We start from the raw sequence: 12,087 nt of genomic DNA, 5'->3' as shown, positions 1-12,087 counted from the left end.
CATGTATTAATCACATAAAAGGGTCAGGTGCCAAAATAAAATATATATCATTTCTATTTAATGGTTATACCTCTTAATTGCTCTTGGAGATTTACCCAAGGGCACTTTTTTTTTTTTTTTTTTTCTGATATCATGAATCTGTTGAGATTTTGAGACGGGGTTTCAGTGATTTCACAGATGGAAATGAAATACGAAGCAAGGGAGCCCATCTTTATGATTCTTCATAAACTTCATTCCAGATGAGCTACAGCACGTGTATGGCTTCCTGCCCTAAATACACCCTCAGGCTCCGTCCCCATGACTGCCAGACCCACCAATCAACATGCAATCCAATACCCATTTTTGAGGTTAGAGACCCACTCCCCAACTCACAGTTCTGATTCCATGATTCCATTGAATTTGATGTGCCTTTATAGAATAGAATTCTCAAGAATTCATGGCATTATCATTAGAGGATTTTATCTTCATTTCTTTCTTTCTTTGGTTTGCAGAATTGAGAAGGCTAATGGGGAGAAATAATTATTTGATGTTATACAGGGAATTTAGCAAAATCCTTGCTCTATTTGGGGGGCAGCTTAGAGTTCACATAGGAGGAAGTTTGATGCTACACACTGGGGCATTTCTGGATAAGAAGTCCATTGTACGCACTTCCAATTTTTCCCTATTTAATTAGGATAATCACTTTTTAACTACCTGCTGCCTAATTCAATGTTTCTAAAATTCAAGGCCCATATTAATCTCATTTAACACAATAGCAACATTCATTAAAACACATTTCTTACTTAGTCGTGATGTTTCCTTCACAATTGTCATATTGTGGATAATGTAGTAGGGATAATTTTGTTTTAATACCAAGACCTATAGTCCCATCATTTTTGTTGTTATTGGTGCAGATAATAAACTGCTATTAAATTCTAATATTCTAAAAGATTGCTAAAATGATGGAGCATCTGTTAGTTTGAGATTATTTCCCTAGGGCGGCAATTTGAATTTTTGTTAGCTAAATTTTGCTTGGTTATTTGCGTTTGTTGAGGCAGGAGTATTTAAATCTTGATACAACTTTTTTTTCCTTCATGTGAAGGAATTCCCAAAGAGTTTATATTCTCTTTCTATCTCCCATCTGCCCTGCCTCAGGCCTCTAGAAGGATTCTGGTAAGGAAAACTAGTGTCTTTTTTACTTTGCTGGAATGAGAAGAGACAAGCCTTCTGGGGGAAGAGAAGGGCTTGGCATTGATAATGTTTTACCAGTCTTTGGGCTTAAGCCCTTCCTGAACTAAATAATTCAAACGGTGAGGGATGTTCAGTGCATATGAATCCAAGGTACAGAGGGTGTGTCTCATTGCTGCACTGCCAACAGCTCATCGAAGACTTGCTCCTCATGAATGTATTCATGTAGGAAATAACTTGATTTGTTCAAATCTTACAGAGCATATAACACCCAATTCACAGCTTTGAGTAAAATTTTAGGCTCCCTTTGATGAGATTGTGGGGACAAATGTGAAATTGCTTTATAAAAGTGGCAACATTTTAAAGAGTTCAGGTACAGCACTGATGTGTTTCTGGACATTTTTGTCAATAACATCTCTAGAACTAATTGCTTATATACAGCTACATTGCTATCCCCTCAATTCACCTGCACATGTGTTAAAATCACCTGTCTTGGCAGGAACAGGCAATTATCTCAGGATTGTTTGCTATACCGGTGTTTAGCCTAACTACTCTAATATATCAGTTAGAATGTTTCCTTAGTCTTTGAATTTTGAGGAAGCCATATGTCATATTTTATTTTATCCAGAATGTCTCAAAATGAAACAGGTCATCTTCATAGTTTCTTGTTGCCTCTTAAAGTTTATAAAATGGAGAAATTCATAATGCCTTGAGTGGAATGTGAAGCTATTGGTTTTCACTGAGGAGTTTGTAAGGACTGGTTTTACCCTCCAGTTTATTTGGGGATCTATTTTGTTTCCTGTAGAGGAAAGGAGAGTGGTTTCAGGCACTGGAATAGGAATAAAAAAAATTGTGATTTTTTGCTTCTCAAATGTTGAATGTTTTGTATAGATTTTCAATGGCCTGCACACCCCAAGTGTTTGTCATATATATATCTTTTACACTTTTATAATGTAGGCTGCAACTCTCCTCATGCAAACACAGAACTCGATGAGTGAAAATGCTAACTAACCCAGGGCCAGGGGCTGAGCCGTGGGAACTAATTTCAGTCTTCAGGTTTTCCCATATTGAACTTTCCTAGATGGACAGTACTGACCCTTGCCCTATTAATTCACTGACCTTACATTATTTGATAAAAAATTACTTAAGGAAATTTTTATTTGGCAATTTGAGGATATTATATGACTGTCAGAGGCAAATTATACAATTTTTCCATCTGTAACACTTATGCTTTCTTGCAGTTTTTAAGTTTTATCAATCAACACACATTTCACAAAGTTTCTTTTGTGGAAAGAAAGCTCCTGGGATTTCCTTCACGGGGTGACAAAAGGATGCATGAAACATGTTCTTTCTTTTTTTTTTTTTTTTTTTTTTTTAAATTTTTTATTTTTTATAAACATATATTTTTATCCCCAGGGGTACAGGTCTGTGAATCACCAGGTTTACACACTTCACAGCACTCACCAAATCACATACCCTCCCCAATGTCCATAATCCCACCCCCTTCTCCCAAACCCCCTCCCCCCGGCAACCCTCAGTTTGTTTTGTGAGATTAAGAGTCACTTATGGTTTGTCTCCCTCCCAAGAAACATGTTCTTTCTTAAATGAGGTTTTAGGAGGAGCTAAGGCAACCACTCTAGAACATTAAACAGTCACTCTAGAACATTAAACAGGCACTGTTTGGTTAACTACCGTGGAAGTGACATAGAGATTTCATGTTACTGGTGGCCCTTGGGAGGGAGGGTGGTCAGTGGGCTGGAGTTGTGGGGATATGGCACTTGTCCTAGGCTTTAGAAGCAGCTGCAGTGTAAGGCAAAAAAAAAAATATATATATATATATATATATATATATATATATATATATATATATACTAAAACAGGGCTCAGCAGACCTTAGTTCTCCCATTAGACTGGACCTGGGTGAGAAGGACTCCCCTAGGTAAGGCAGACTCTGCAGTAGCTGCCAGTGATCTCTGCCTCCTGCCATTAATGGCAACATGGAGGGCGTATCAGTCCAATGACTAGATTATGAAATATTGGGACTTTTCTCATGCTAGTAGGCTCTCCCCATTGCTTTTTTGGCTCATGTGTACTTTGATAAAGCAAGTCACTATGTTGGAGAAGCCCCTTGGCAAGAAAAGGAGGGCCACCTCCGGAAAAGAATAAGTGAGGAATTGAGGTCCTCAGCCCAGCAGTGAATAAAGAACTGAATGCAACCAAAACACTAATGAGCTGGAAGCAGATCCTTCCCTGGTCAAGTCCACAGTTGAGATGGCAGACCTAGAGCCCACACCTTAATTTCAGCTTTGTGAGAGGCCGTGAAGCAGAGGACTCAGCTGGCCATCTCCAGATTCCTGACCTACAGCAACTTGGTGTAATAAATGTGTGTTGTTTTAACAGGCTACTTTTTAGTGTAATTTGACATTCAGCAATAGAAAATGAATACACTCTTTTGATTAAAAAAATCTTGTTCAGTATCACAAAGCACTGTGCTTGTGGAACTTTTATCTATAATGCTTTCTATTTTAAAATAATCCCTGTTAAACTTTGGTAAACTCGCTAATCTTTGTTAAACTTGTTCGACTTCTTTCAGTGTGCACATGGGGTATGGCTTTTTTCTCCATGCATTTTGATGTCATCTGGTTTCTTTCAGGCCTTTCTTTCTTTTTTTCTTTCTGTCTTCCTTCCTCCCTCCCTCTTCCTCCCTCCCTCCCTTCCTTACTTCCTTCTTTCCCTTCTTTCTCTTCCTTCCTTCTTTTCTTTTCTTTTCTCTCCATCCTTTTCTTCTTCTTCTCTTTTTAAAAAATTTTATTTATTTATTTATTTTTGTTTTATTAATTATTTTTATTAATGTATAATGTATTATTTGCCGCAGGGGTACAGGTCTGTGAATCGTCAGGCTTACACGTTCACACCACTCATCATAGCACATACCCTCCCCAATGTCCATAATCCAACAACCCTCTCCTTACCCTCCCTCCCCCCAGCAACCCTCAGTTTGTTTTGTGAGATTAAGAGTCTCTTATGATTTGTCTCTCTCCCGATCCCATCTTGTTTCATTTTTTTCTTCCCTTCTCCCCAAATCCCCACTCTGCCTCTCAAATTCCTCATATCAGGGAGATCATATGATAATTGTCTTTCTCTGATTAACTTTTTTCACTCAGCATAATTCCCTCTAGTTCCATCCACGTCATCACAAATGGCAAGATTTCATTTCTTTTGATGGCTGCATAGAATTCCATTGTGTATATATACCACATCTTCTTTATCTATTCATCTGTTGATGGACATCTAGGTTCTTTCCATAGTTTGGCTATTGTGGACATTAGGCTGCACAAGCCCCTTTGGATCACTACATTTGTATCTTTAGGGTAAATACCCAGTAGTGCAATTGCTAGGTTGTAGGGTAGCTCTATTTTCAACCTTTTGAGGAACCTTCATACTGTTTTCAAGAGTGGCTGCACCAGCTTGCATTCCCACTAACTGTGTAGAAGGGTTCCCCTTTATCCATCCTTGCCAACATCTGTTGTTTTCTGACTTGTTAATTTTAGCCATTCTGACTGGTGTGAAGTGGTATCTCATTGTGGCTTTGATTTGTATTTCCCTGATGCCAAGTGATGTGGAGCACTTTTTCATGTGTCCATTGGCCATCTGGATGTCTTCTTTGCAGAAATGTCTGTTCATGTCCTCTGCCCATTTCTTGATTGGATTATTTGTTCTTTGGGTGTTGTTCCCATCCTGTCAGTTGTCTTTTGGTTTTGTTGATTGTTTCCTTTGCTGTGCAAAAGATTTTGATCTTGAAGAAGTTATAATAGTTCATTTTTGCCCTTGCTTCCCTTGCCTTTGGTAATGTTTCTAGGAAACATGTGGCTGAGGTTGAAGAGGTTGCTGCCTGTGTTCTCAAGGATTTTGATGGATTCCTGTCTCACATTGAGGTCTTTCATCAACTTGGAGTCTATTTTTGTGTGTGGTGTAAGGAAATGGTCCAGTTTCATTTTTTTGCTTGTGACTGTCCAATTTTCCTGACACCATTTGTTGAAGAGACTGTCTTTTTTCCGGTGGACATTCTTTCTTGCTTCGTAGAAGATTAGTTGACCATAGAGATGAGGGTCTGTTTCTGGGATCTCTATTCTGTTCCATTGATCTATGTGTCTATTTGTGGGCCAGAACCATACTGTCTTTATGATGACAGCTTTGTAATAGAGCTTGAAGTCTGGAATTGTGATGCCACCAACTTTGGCTTTCTTTTTCAACATTTCTCTTGCTATTCGAGGTCTTTTCTGGTTCCATATAAATTTTAGGATTACTTGTTACATTTCTTTAAAAAGAATGGATGGGATTTTGAAAGGGATTGCATTAAATGTGTAGATTGCTTTAGGTAGCATAGACATTTTCACAATATTTGTTCTTCCAATCCATGAGCATGGAATGCTTTTCCAGTTTTTGTGTCTTCCTCAATTTCTTTCATGAATACTTTATAATTTTCTGAATACAGATTCTTTGTCTCTTTGATTAGGTTTATTCTTAGGTGTCTTATGATTTTGCATGCAATTGTAAATGGGATAGACTCCTTAATTTCTCTTTCTTCTGTCTTCTTGTTGGTGTATAGAAATGCAATTGATTTTTGTGCATTGATTTTATATCCTGACACTTTACTGGCTTCCTGTACAGGTTCTAGCATATTTGGAGTAGAGTCTTTGGGTTTTCCACATAAAGTATCATATCATCTGCAAAGAGATATAGTTCAACTTCTTCTTTGCCCATTTGGATGTCTTTGATTTTTTTCTGTTGTCTGATTGTGGAGACTAGGACTTCTAGTACTATGTTGAATAGCAGTGGTGATAATGGATATCCCTGCCGTGTTCCTGACCTTAGGGGAAAAGCTCTCAGTTTTTCTCCATTGAGAATGATATTCGTGGTGGGTTTTTCATAGATGGCTTTGGTGACATTGAGGTATGTACCCTCTATCCCTACACTTTGAAGAGTTTTGATCAAGAAAGGATGCTGTAGTTTGTCAAATGCTTTTTCAGCATCTATTGAGAGTATCATATGGTTCTTGTTCTTTCTTTTATTAATGTATTGTACCATGTCGATTGAATTGCCGATGTTGAACCAACCTCACAGCCCTGGAATAAATCCCACTTGGTCGTGGTGAATAATCCTTTTAATGTACTGTTGGATCATATTGGCTAGTATTTTGGTGAGAATTTTTCCATCTGTATTCCTCAAGGATATTGGTCTGTAATTCTCTTTTTTGATGGGGCCTTTGTCTGGTTTTGGGATCAAGGTCCTGCTGGCCTCATAAAAGGAGTTTGGAAGCTTTCCTTCTATTTCTATTTTTTGGAACATTTTCAGGAGAACAGGAATTAATTCTTCTTTAAATGCTTGGTAGAATTCCCCTGGAAAGCCATCTGTCCTTGGGCTCCTGTTTGTTGGGAGATTATTTATTTATTATTTGTTTATTTTTATACTTAAAAATTTTTTTTAATAAACATATAATGTATTATTCGCCCAAGGGGTACAGGTCTGTGAATTGCCAGGTTTGCACACTTCACAGCACTCACCATAGCACATACCCTCCCCAATGTCCATAACCCCATCACCCTCTCCCTACTGCCCTCCCGCCAGCAACCCTCAGTTTGTTTTGTGAGATTAAGAGGCTCTTTTGGTTTGTCTTGTTGGGAGATTTTTGATGACTATAATCTCTTTATTGGTTATGGGTCTGTTCAGGTTTTCTATTTCTTCCTGGTTCAGTTGTGGTAGTTTATACATCTCTAGGAATGCATCCATTTCTTCCAGATTGTCAAATTTGCTGGTGTATAGTTGCTCATAATATGTTCTTATAATTGTTCGTATTTCTTTGGTGTTGGTTGTGATCTCTCCCCTTTCGTTCGTGATTTTATTTATTCTGGTTCTTTCTCTTTTCTTTTTAATAAGTCTGGCCAGGGGTTTATCAATCTTATTAATTCTTTCAAAGAACCAGCTCCTAGTTTTGTTGATTTGTTCTACTGTTCTTTTGGTTTCTATTTCATTGATTTCTGCTCTGATTTTTATTATTTCTCTTCTCTTGCTGGGTTTATTGCTGTTCTTTCTCCAGCTCCTTTAGGTGTAGGGTTAGACCTTTTTTTGTTTCTTGGCTTTTATTGCTATATATTTTCTTTTCAGGACCGCCTTTGCTGTGTCCCACAGATTTTTAACAGTTGTGTTTTCATCTTCATTCATTTCTATGAATTTTTTCAATTCTTCTTTAATTTCCTGGTTGACCCATTCATTCTTTGTTAGGATGCTCTTCATCCTCCCTGTATTTGGGTTCTTTCCAACTTTCCTCTTGTGATTCAGTTCTAGCTTAAGAACATTGTGGTCTAAAAATATGCAGAGAATGATGCCAATCTTTTGGTACCATTTGAGACCTGATTTGTGACCCAGGATGTGATCTATTCTGGAGAATGTTGCATGTGCACTAGAGAAGAATGTGTATCCTGTTGCTTTGGGATGGAATGTTCTGAATATATCTGTGACGTCAATCTGGTCCACTGCATCTTTTAAGGCCTTCATTTCCTTGCCGATCTTTTGCTTGGATGCTCTGTCCATTTTAGTGAGGGGGGTGTTAATGTCTACTACTATTATTATATTGTTGTTGATGTGTTTCTTTCATTTTGTTATTAATTGGCTTATATAATTGGCTGCTCCCATGTTAGGGGCATAGATATTTAAAATTGTTTGATCTTCTTGTTGGACAGACCCTTTAAGTATGATATAGTGTCCTTCCTCATCTCTTATTATAGTCTTTGGTTTACAATATAATTTATCTGATACAGGGATTGGCACCGCAGCTTTCTTTTGATGTTCATTAGCATGGTAAGTTGTTTTCCATCCCCTCACTTTAAATCTGGAGGTGTCTTTGGTTCTAAAATGAGTTTCTTATAGACAGCATATTGATGGGTTTTCTTTCTTTCTTTCTTTCTTTTTCTATTTTTTTTTTTTTTTTTTGTTGATGGGTTTTATTTCTTTATCCATTCTGATATCCTGTGTCTTTTGATTGGGCCATTTAGCCCATTTACTTTAGGGTAACTATTGAAAGATATGAATTTAGTGCCATTGTATTGCCTGTAAGGTGACTGTTACTGTCTATTGTCTCTGTTCCTTTCTGGTCTACTACTTTTAGGCTCTCTCTTTGCTTAGAGGACCCCTTTTAATATTTCCTGTAGGGCTGGGTTGGTGTTTGCAAATCTTTTAATTTTTATTTATCTTGGAAACTTTATATCTCTTTCTATTTTTAATGACACCATAGCTGGATATAGTATTCTTGCCTGCATGTTTTTCTCATTTAGTGCTCTGAATATATCATGCCAGTTCTTTCTAGCCTGCCAGATCTCTGTGGATAAGTCTGCTGCCAATCTAATATTTTTACCATTGTATGTTACAGACTTCTTGTCCCAGGCTGCTTTCAGGATTTTCTCTTTGTCAAAAGACTCAAGGTTTACTATTAGATGATGGGATATGGACCTATTTTTTATTGATTTTGAGGGGAGTTCTCTGTACCTCCTGGATTTTGATGCTTGTTCCCTTTGGCATATTAGGGAAATTCTCTATTATAGTTTGCTCAATTATACCTTCTTCTCCCTTCTCTCTTTCTTCTTCTTCTGGAATCCCAATTATTCTAATATTGTTTTGTCTTATGGCATCAGTTATCTCTCGAATTCTCCCCTTGTGGTCCAGTAGTTGTTTGTTTCTCTTTTGAACAGCTTCTTTATTCCCCCTCATTTGGTCTTCTCTATCACCAATTCTCTATTCTGCCTCTTTTATCCTAGCATCAAGAGCCTCCATTCTTGATCGCACCTTTTTTATTTCAGCTTGGTTAGATTTTAGTTCTTTTATTTCTCTAGAAAGGGATTTTATTTCTCCATACAGGGTTTTTCTAATATTCTTCATGGCTTTTTTGAGCCCAGCTATCACCTTGAGAATCGTCATTCTGAACTCTAGATCAGACATATTACCAATGTCTGTATTAATTAGGTCCTTGGGTGTCGGTACTGCCTCTTGTTCTTTTTTCCGTGGTGAGTTTTTCTTCTTTGTCATTTTATCCAGATAAGAATATATGTATTAGAGAATAAAATACTAAAAGGGTGGCAAAGACCCCAGAAAAATGTTTGCTAACCAAATTAGAAGAGACCCCAAATGGGAGGGAGAAGAAAGGGGCTAAAAAGAAATCATATATATGTGTGTGTGTGTGTGTGTGTGTATATATATATATATATATATATATATATATATATATATATGGATGATTGGTGAATAGAGCCACCCACTTGGTTTTGGGAGCATTTTGGTCTCTTAGAAGAAACTACCTCCCAAAATTTTAAAGAAAGAAAAAACTTATGTATATACAAATATAAGGGTAGGAATGATGAAGGGATGGAATATGACTGTAAAGACGAAAATTAAAAAAAATTCTAAAAAAGAATTGATAAGATAAGTTGGTTGGAAAGAGAAAGAAGAAGAAGAAGAAAAAAAAGGTGGTGAAGGAATGTGCTTAGGATGGAGACTAGAACAAAGCCCTGTGCAACATTAGGGCATATTTTGATCTATTAGAAGAAATTGTATTCTAAAATTTTTTAGGAAAAAAACCCTCCTATATGTATAATATGTATAATAAAAAATAAGGTAAATATAATGAAGGATAAAATGCGACTATAATAATGAAGGTTTAAAGAGATTAAAAAAAAGGAATTGTTAAGTTAAACTAGTTAAAAAATGTTAAAAGAGGGAAGAGGAAAAGTTAAAAAAATAGAATAAGATAAAAATAAAATTAAAAAATTTTATTTAACTTTGCAAGACTAAAGGATCATGGGGAGAAAGCCATGAATTCCATGCATTGCTTTCCCCTAATTCTGGAGTTCTGCTGTTCTCCTTGATCAGTGAGGTTGGTCTTGTCTGGATATCCTTTGGGATCTTCTGGGGGAGGTGCCTGTTGTTGTGATTCTCAAACGTCTTTGCCCAAGGTGAAATTGCCCCACCCTTGCCAGGAGCCAGACTAAGAAATCTGCTTGAGTTTGCTCTCTTGAGTGTTTGTTCCCTGAATGCTTTCTGTAGAACTCTGGAGGATGGGAATGAATATGGCGGCCTCTCAATTCCAGCATGGATGAGCTGAAAGCTCAGGGCCCCTCTCCTCAGTGCACCCTCAGAGAAAAGGGGTCAATCACTCCTGTCTCTCTGGTCTCTGGCCATGCTCTGGAATCATCTAGCCTGTGACTGAATGTTTCTGTCTCTGGCGCACAGCCCCAGCAGATTCCTGTCTCCAGAGGAAAAAGGTGAGTCTCCCTGGATCTGCCACTTGTGGGATCCCTGCTCGAAGAGCAGTGTTCCAACTGAGCTGTGGATCACTGTTTAAGGTAACCATAAGCTGAGAGCTCACTCCTCAGGTTCATCTTTGTAGTCAGTTTCCCTGCTCCAATACCTGGGAGCTCTACCACACTCAGACACCCCCGATCTTTCAGTGACCCTAGGGGTCCTGAGACCACACTGTCCCAGCGAGGGCTCCACCCCTGTTTAGCCTCTGCAATGATGTCCGTCAGTGGAGCAGACTTCTAAAAGTTCTGATTTTGTGATCCGTTGCCCTGCCACTTGCTGGGAGCTGGACCCTCACCCCGTAGTCTATAGTCCCTTTGCCTTGGATTCACTTCTCCACACATCCTACCTTTCAGAAAGTGGTCAATTTTCTGTTCCTAAAACTGCTGCTCTTCTTCTCTTCGATCCCTTGTTGAGTTTGTAGGTGTTTGGAACGGTTTGATAACTATCTAGCTGAACTCCTGCGACCTGATGTCATTTCAGTCTGCTACTCCTCTGCCATCTTGCCTCTCCCTCCTCTTTTTTTTTTTTAATTCTGGCTGAAAAAGAACTTTTATTACTTTTATGCATGGAAAACTCAACAGCTATACACTTAGCCCAGTTTGGTGTCCAGTTCTTTAGTCTTTGCCTTTTTCAGCTTGGAAATGCAAGACTTTGACTTTAGACCAAAGATGCTACCTTCCCTCATGACATCAGATCTCATCATATCTGTCATTGTCTTTGGTCCTTATAGTCCACCTTCTTAGCCAGAGCTCCTCTGTTCACCTGTGTGAGGGGGACAGTGGTGCAGATATTCCTGTGGACCAAACAGCCCAGCCTAACCTTTCTCTAGATAATGCAGTAGGGAACCCCATCTTAAAGCACAGGGCAGACAGGAAGACAATCAGCTCACTGGGATCCACATCATGTGCAATCACTACCAGCTGAGTCTTCTTGTTTTCCATGAAGTTGGTGGTAGAACTAACTCCAGCTTTAAGAATAAGTACCCTTTTAGTGGGGACATCCTTTTTGCTGATAACTTTCTTCTGCTTCTTCTCTTGCTTTGTCTCTGGTCTGTATTTGTAGACTAGCTTAAGGCGTAGAGTAGCTGTTTGGCAGTCCAAGGTGTGTGAGAACTGGTTAATCACAGCAGGAACCTTCAGATGTTTATAGAGCATAGTCCTTTGTTGCTGTAACCAGATGCAGACGGGACACTTGACAAAGTGAGAGAGGTTCATTTTGGGCTGCATGTCTTGTCCAATGCAAAAGTTTTGGGGCATTTCATCAAACTGAGGATGGACCACAATTTTTGTCTCTTGTTTCTTCATGGCAGCAGGGTCCAGGGCCACCTTCTTCCCCTTCACCTTCTTCCCTCTGGGCATCTTCCACAGGAGGAGAGAGAAAGTAAAAAGAATTAAATCTTTCAGGAATTGCTTAACATTCCTGTTCCATTGGTGCTACTTTTATATGCATGGACTTTCATAAAATAAAGTTATTTATGTCATTGGGTTTAGGGTTGGTTAGACGGAAGATCTTCATGCTAGATTAATTTTTGCTGGTGCTTTCTTTTCCTAAATTGCTTTTCCCCAGTTC

General features: G+C 38.4%; 1 pseudogene; it reads right to left on the bottom strand.

Annotated features, from left to right (window-relative positions):
- Positions 1–11,107: 11,107 nt before the first annotated feature.
- LOC131819856 (large ribosomal subunit protein eL8-like) lies at positions 11,108–11,876 on the bottom strand (annotated as a pseudogene).
- Positions 11,877–12,087: the final 211 nt, after the last annotated feature.

Source organism: Mustela lutreola, chromosome 1 (assembly GCF_030435805.1).
Source record: "Mustela lutreola isolate mMusLut2 chromosome 1, mMusLut2.pri, whole genome shotgun sequence".
In the NCBI taxonomy this organism is placed as follows: domain Eukaryota; kingdom Metazoa; phylum Chordata; class Mammalia; order Carnivora; family Mustelidae; genus Mustela; species Mustela lutreola.
The sequence above is the reverse complement of the archived record's forward strand: the minus strand, read 5'-3'. Positions and strand labels throughout refer to the sequence as shown.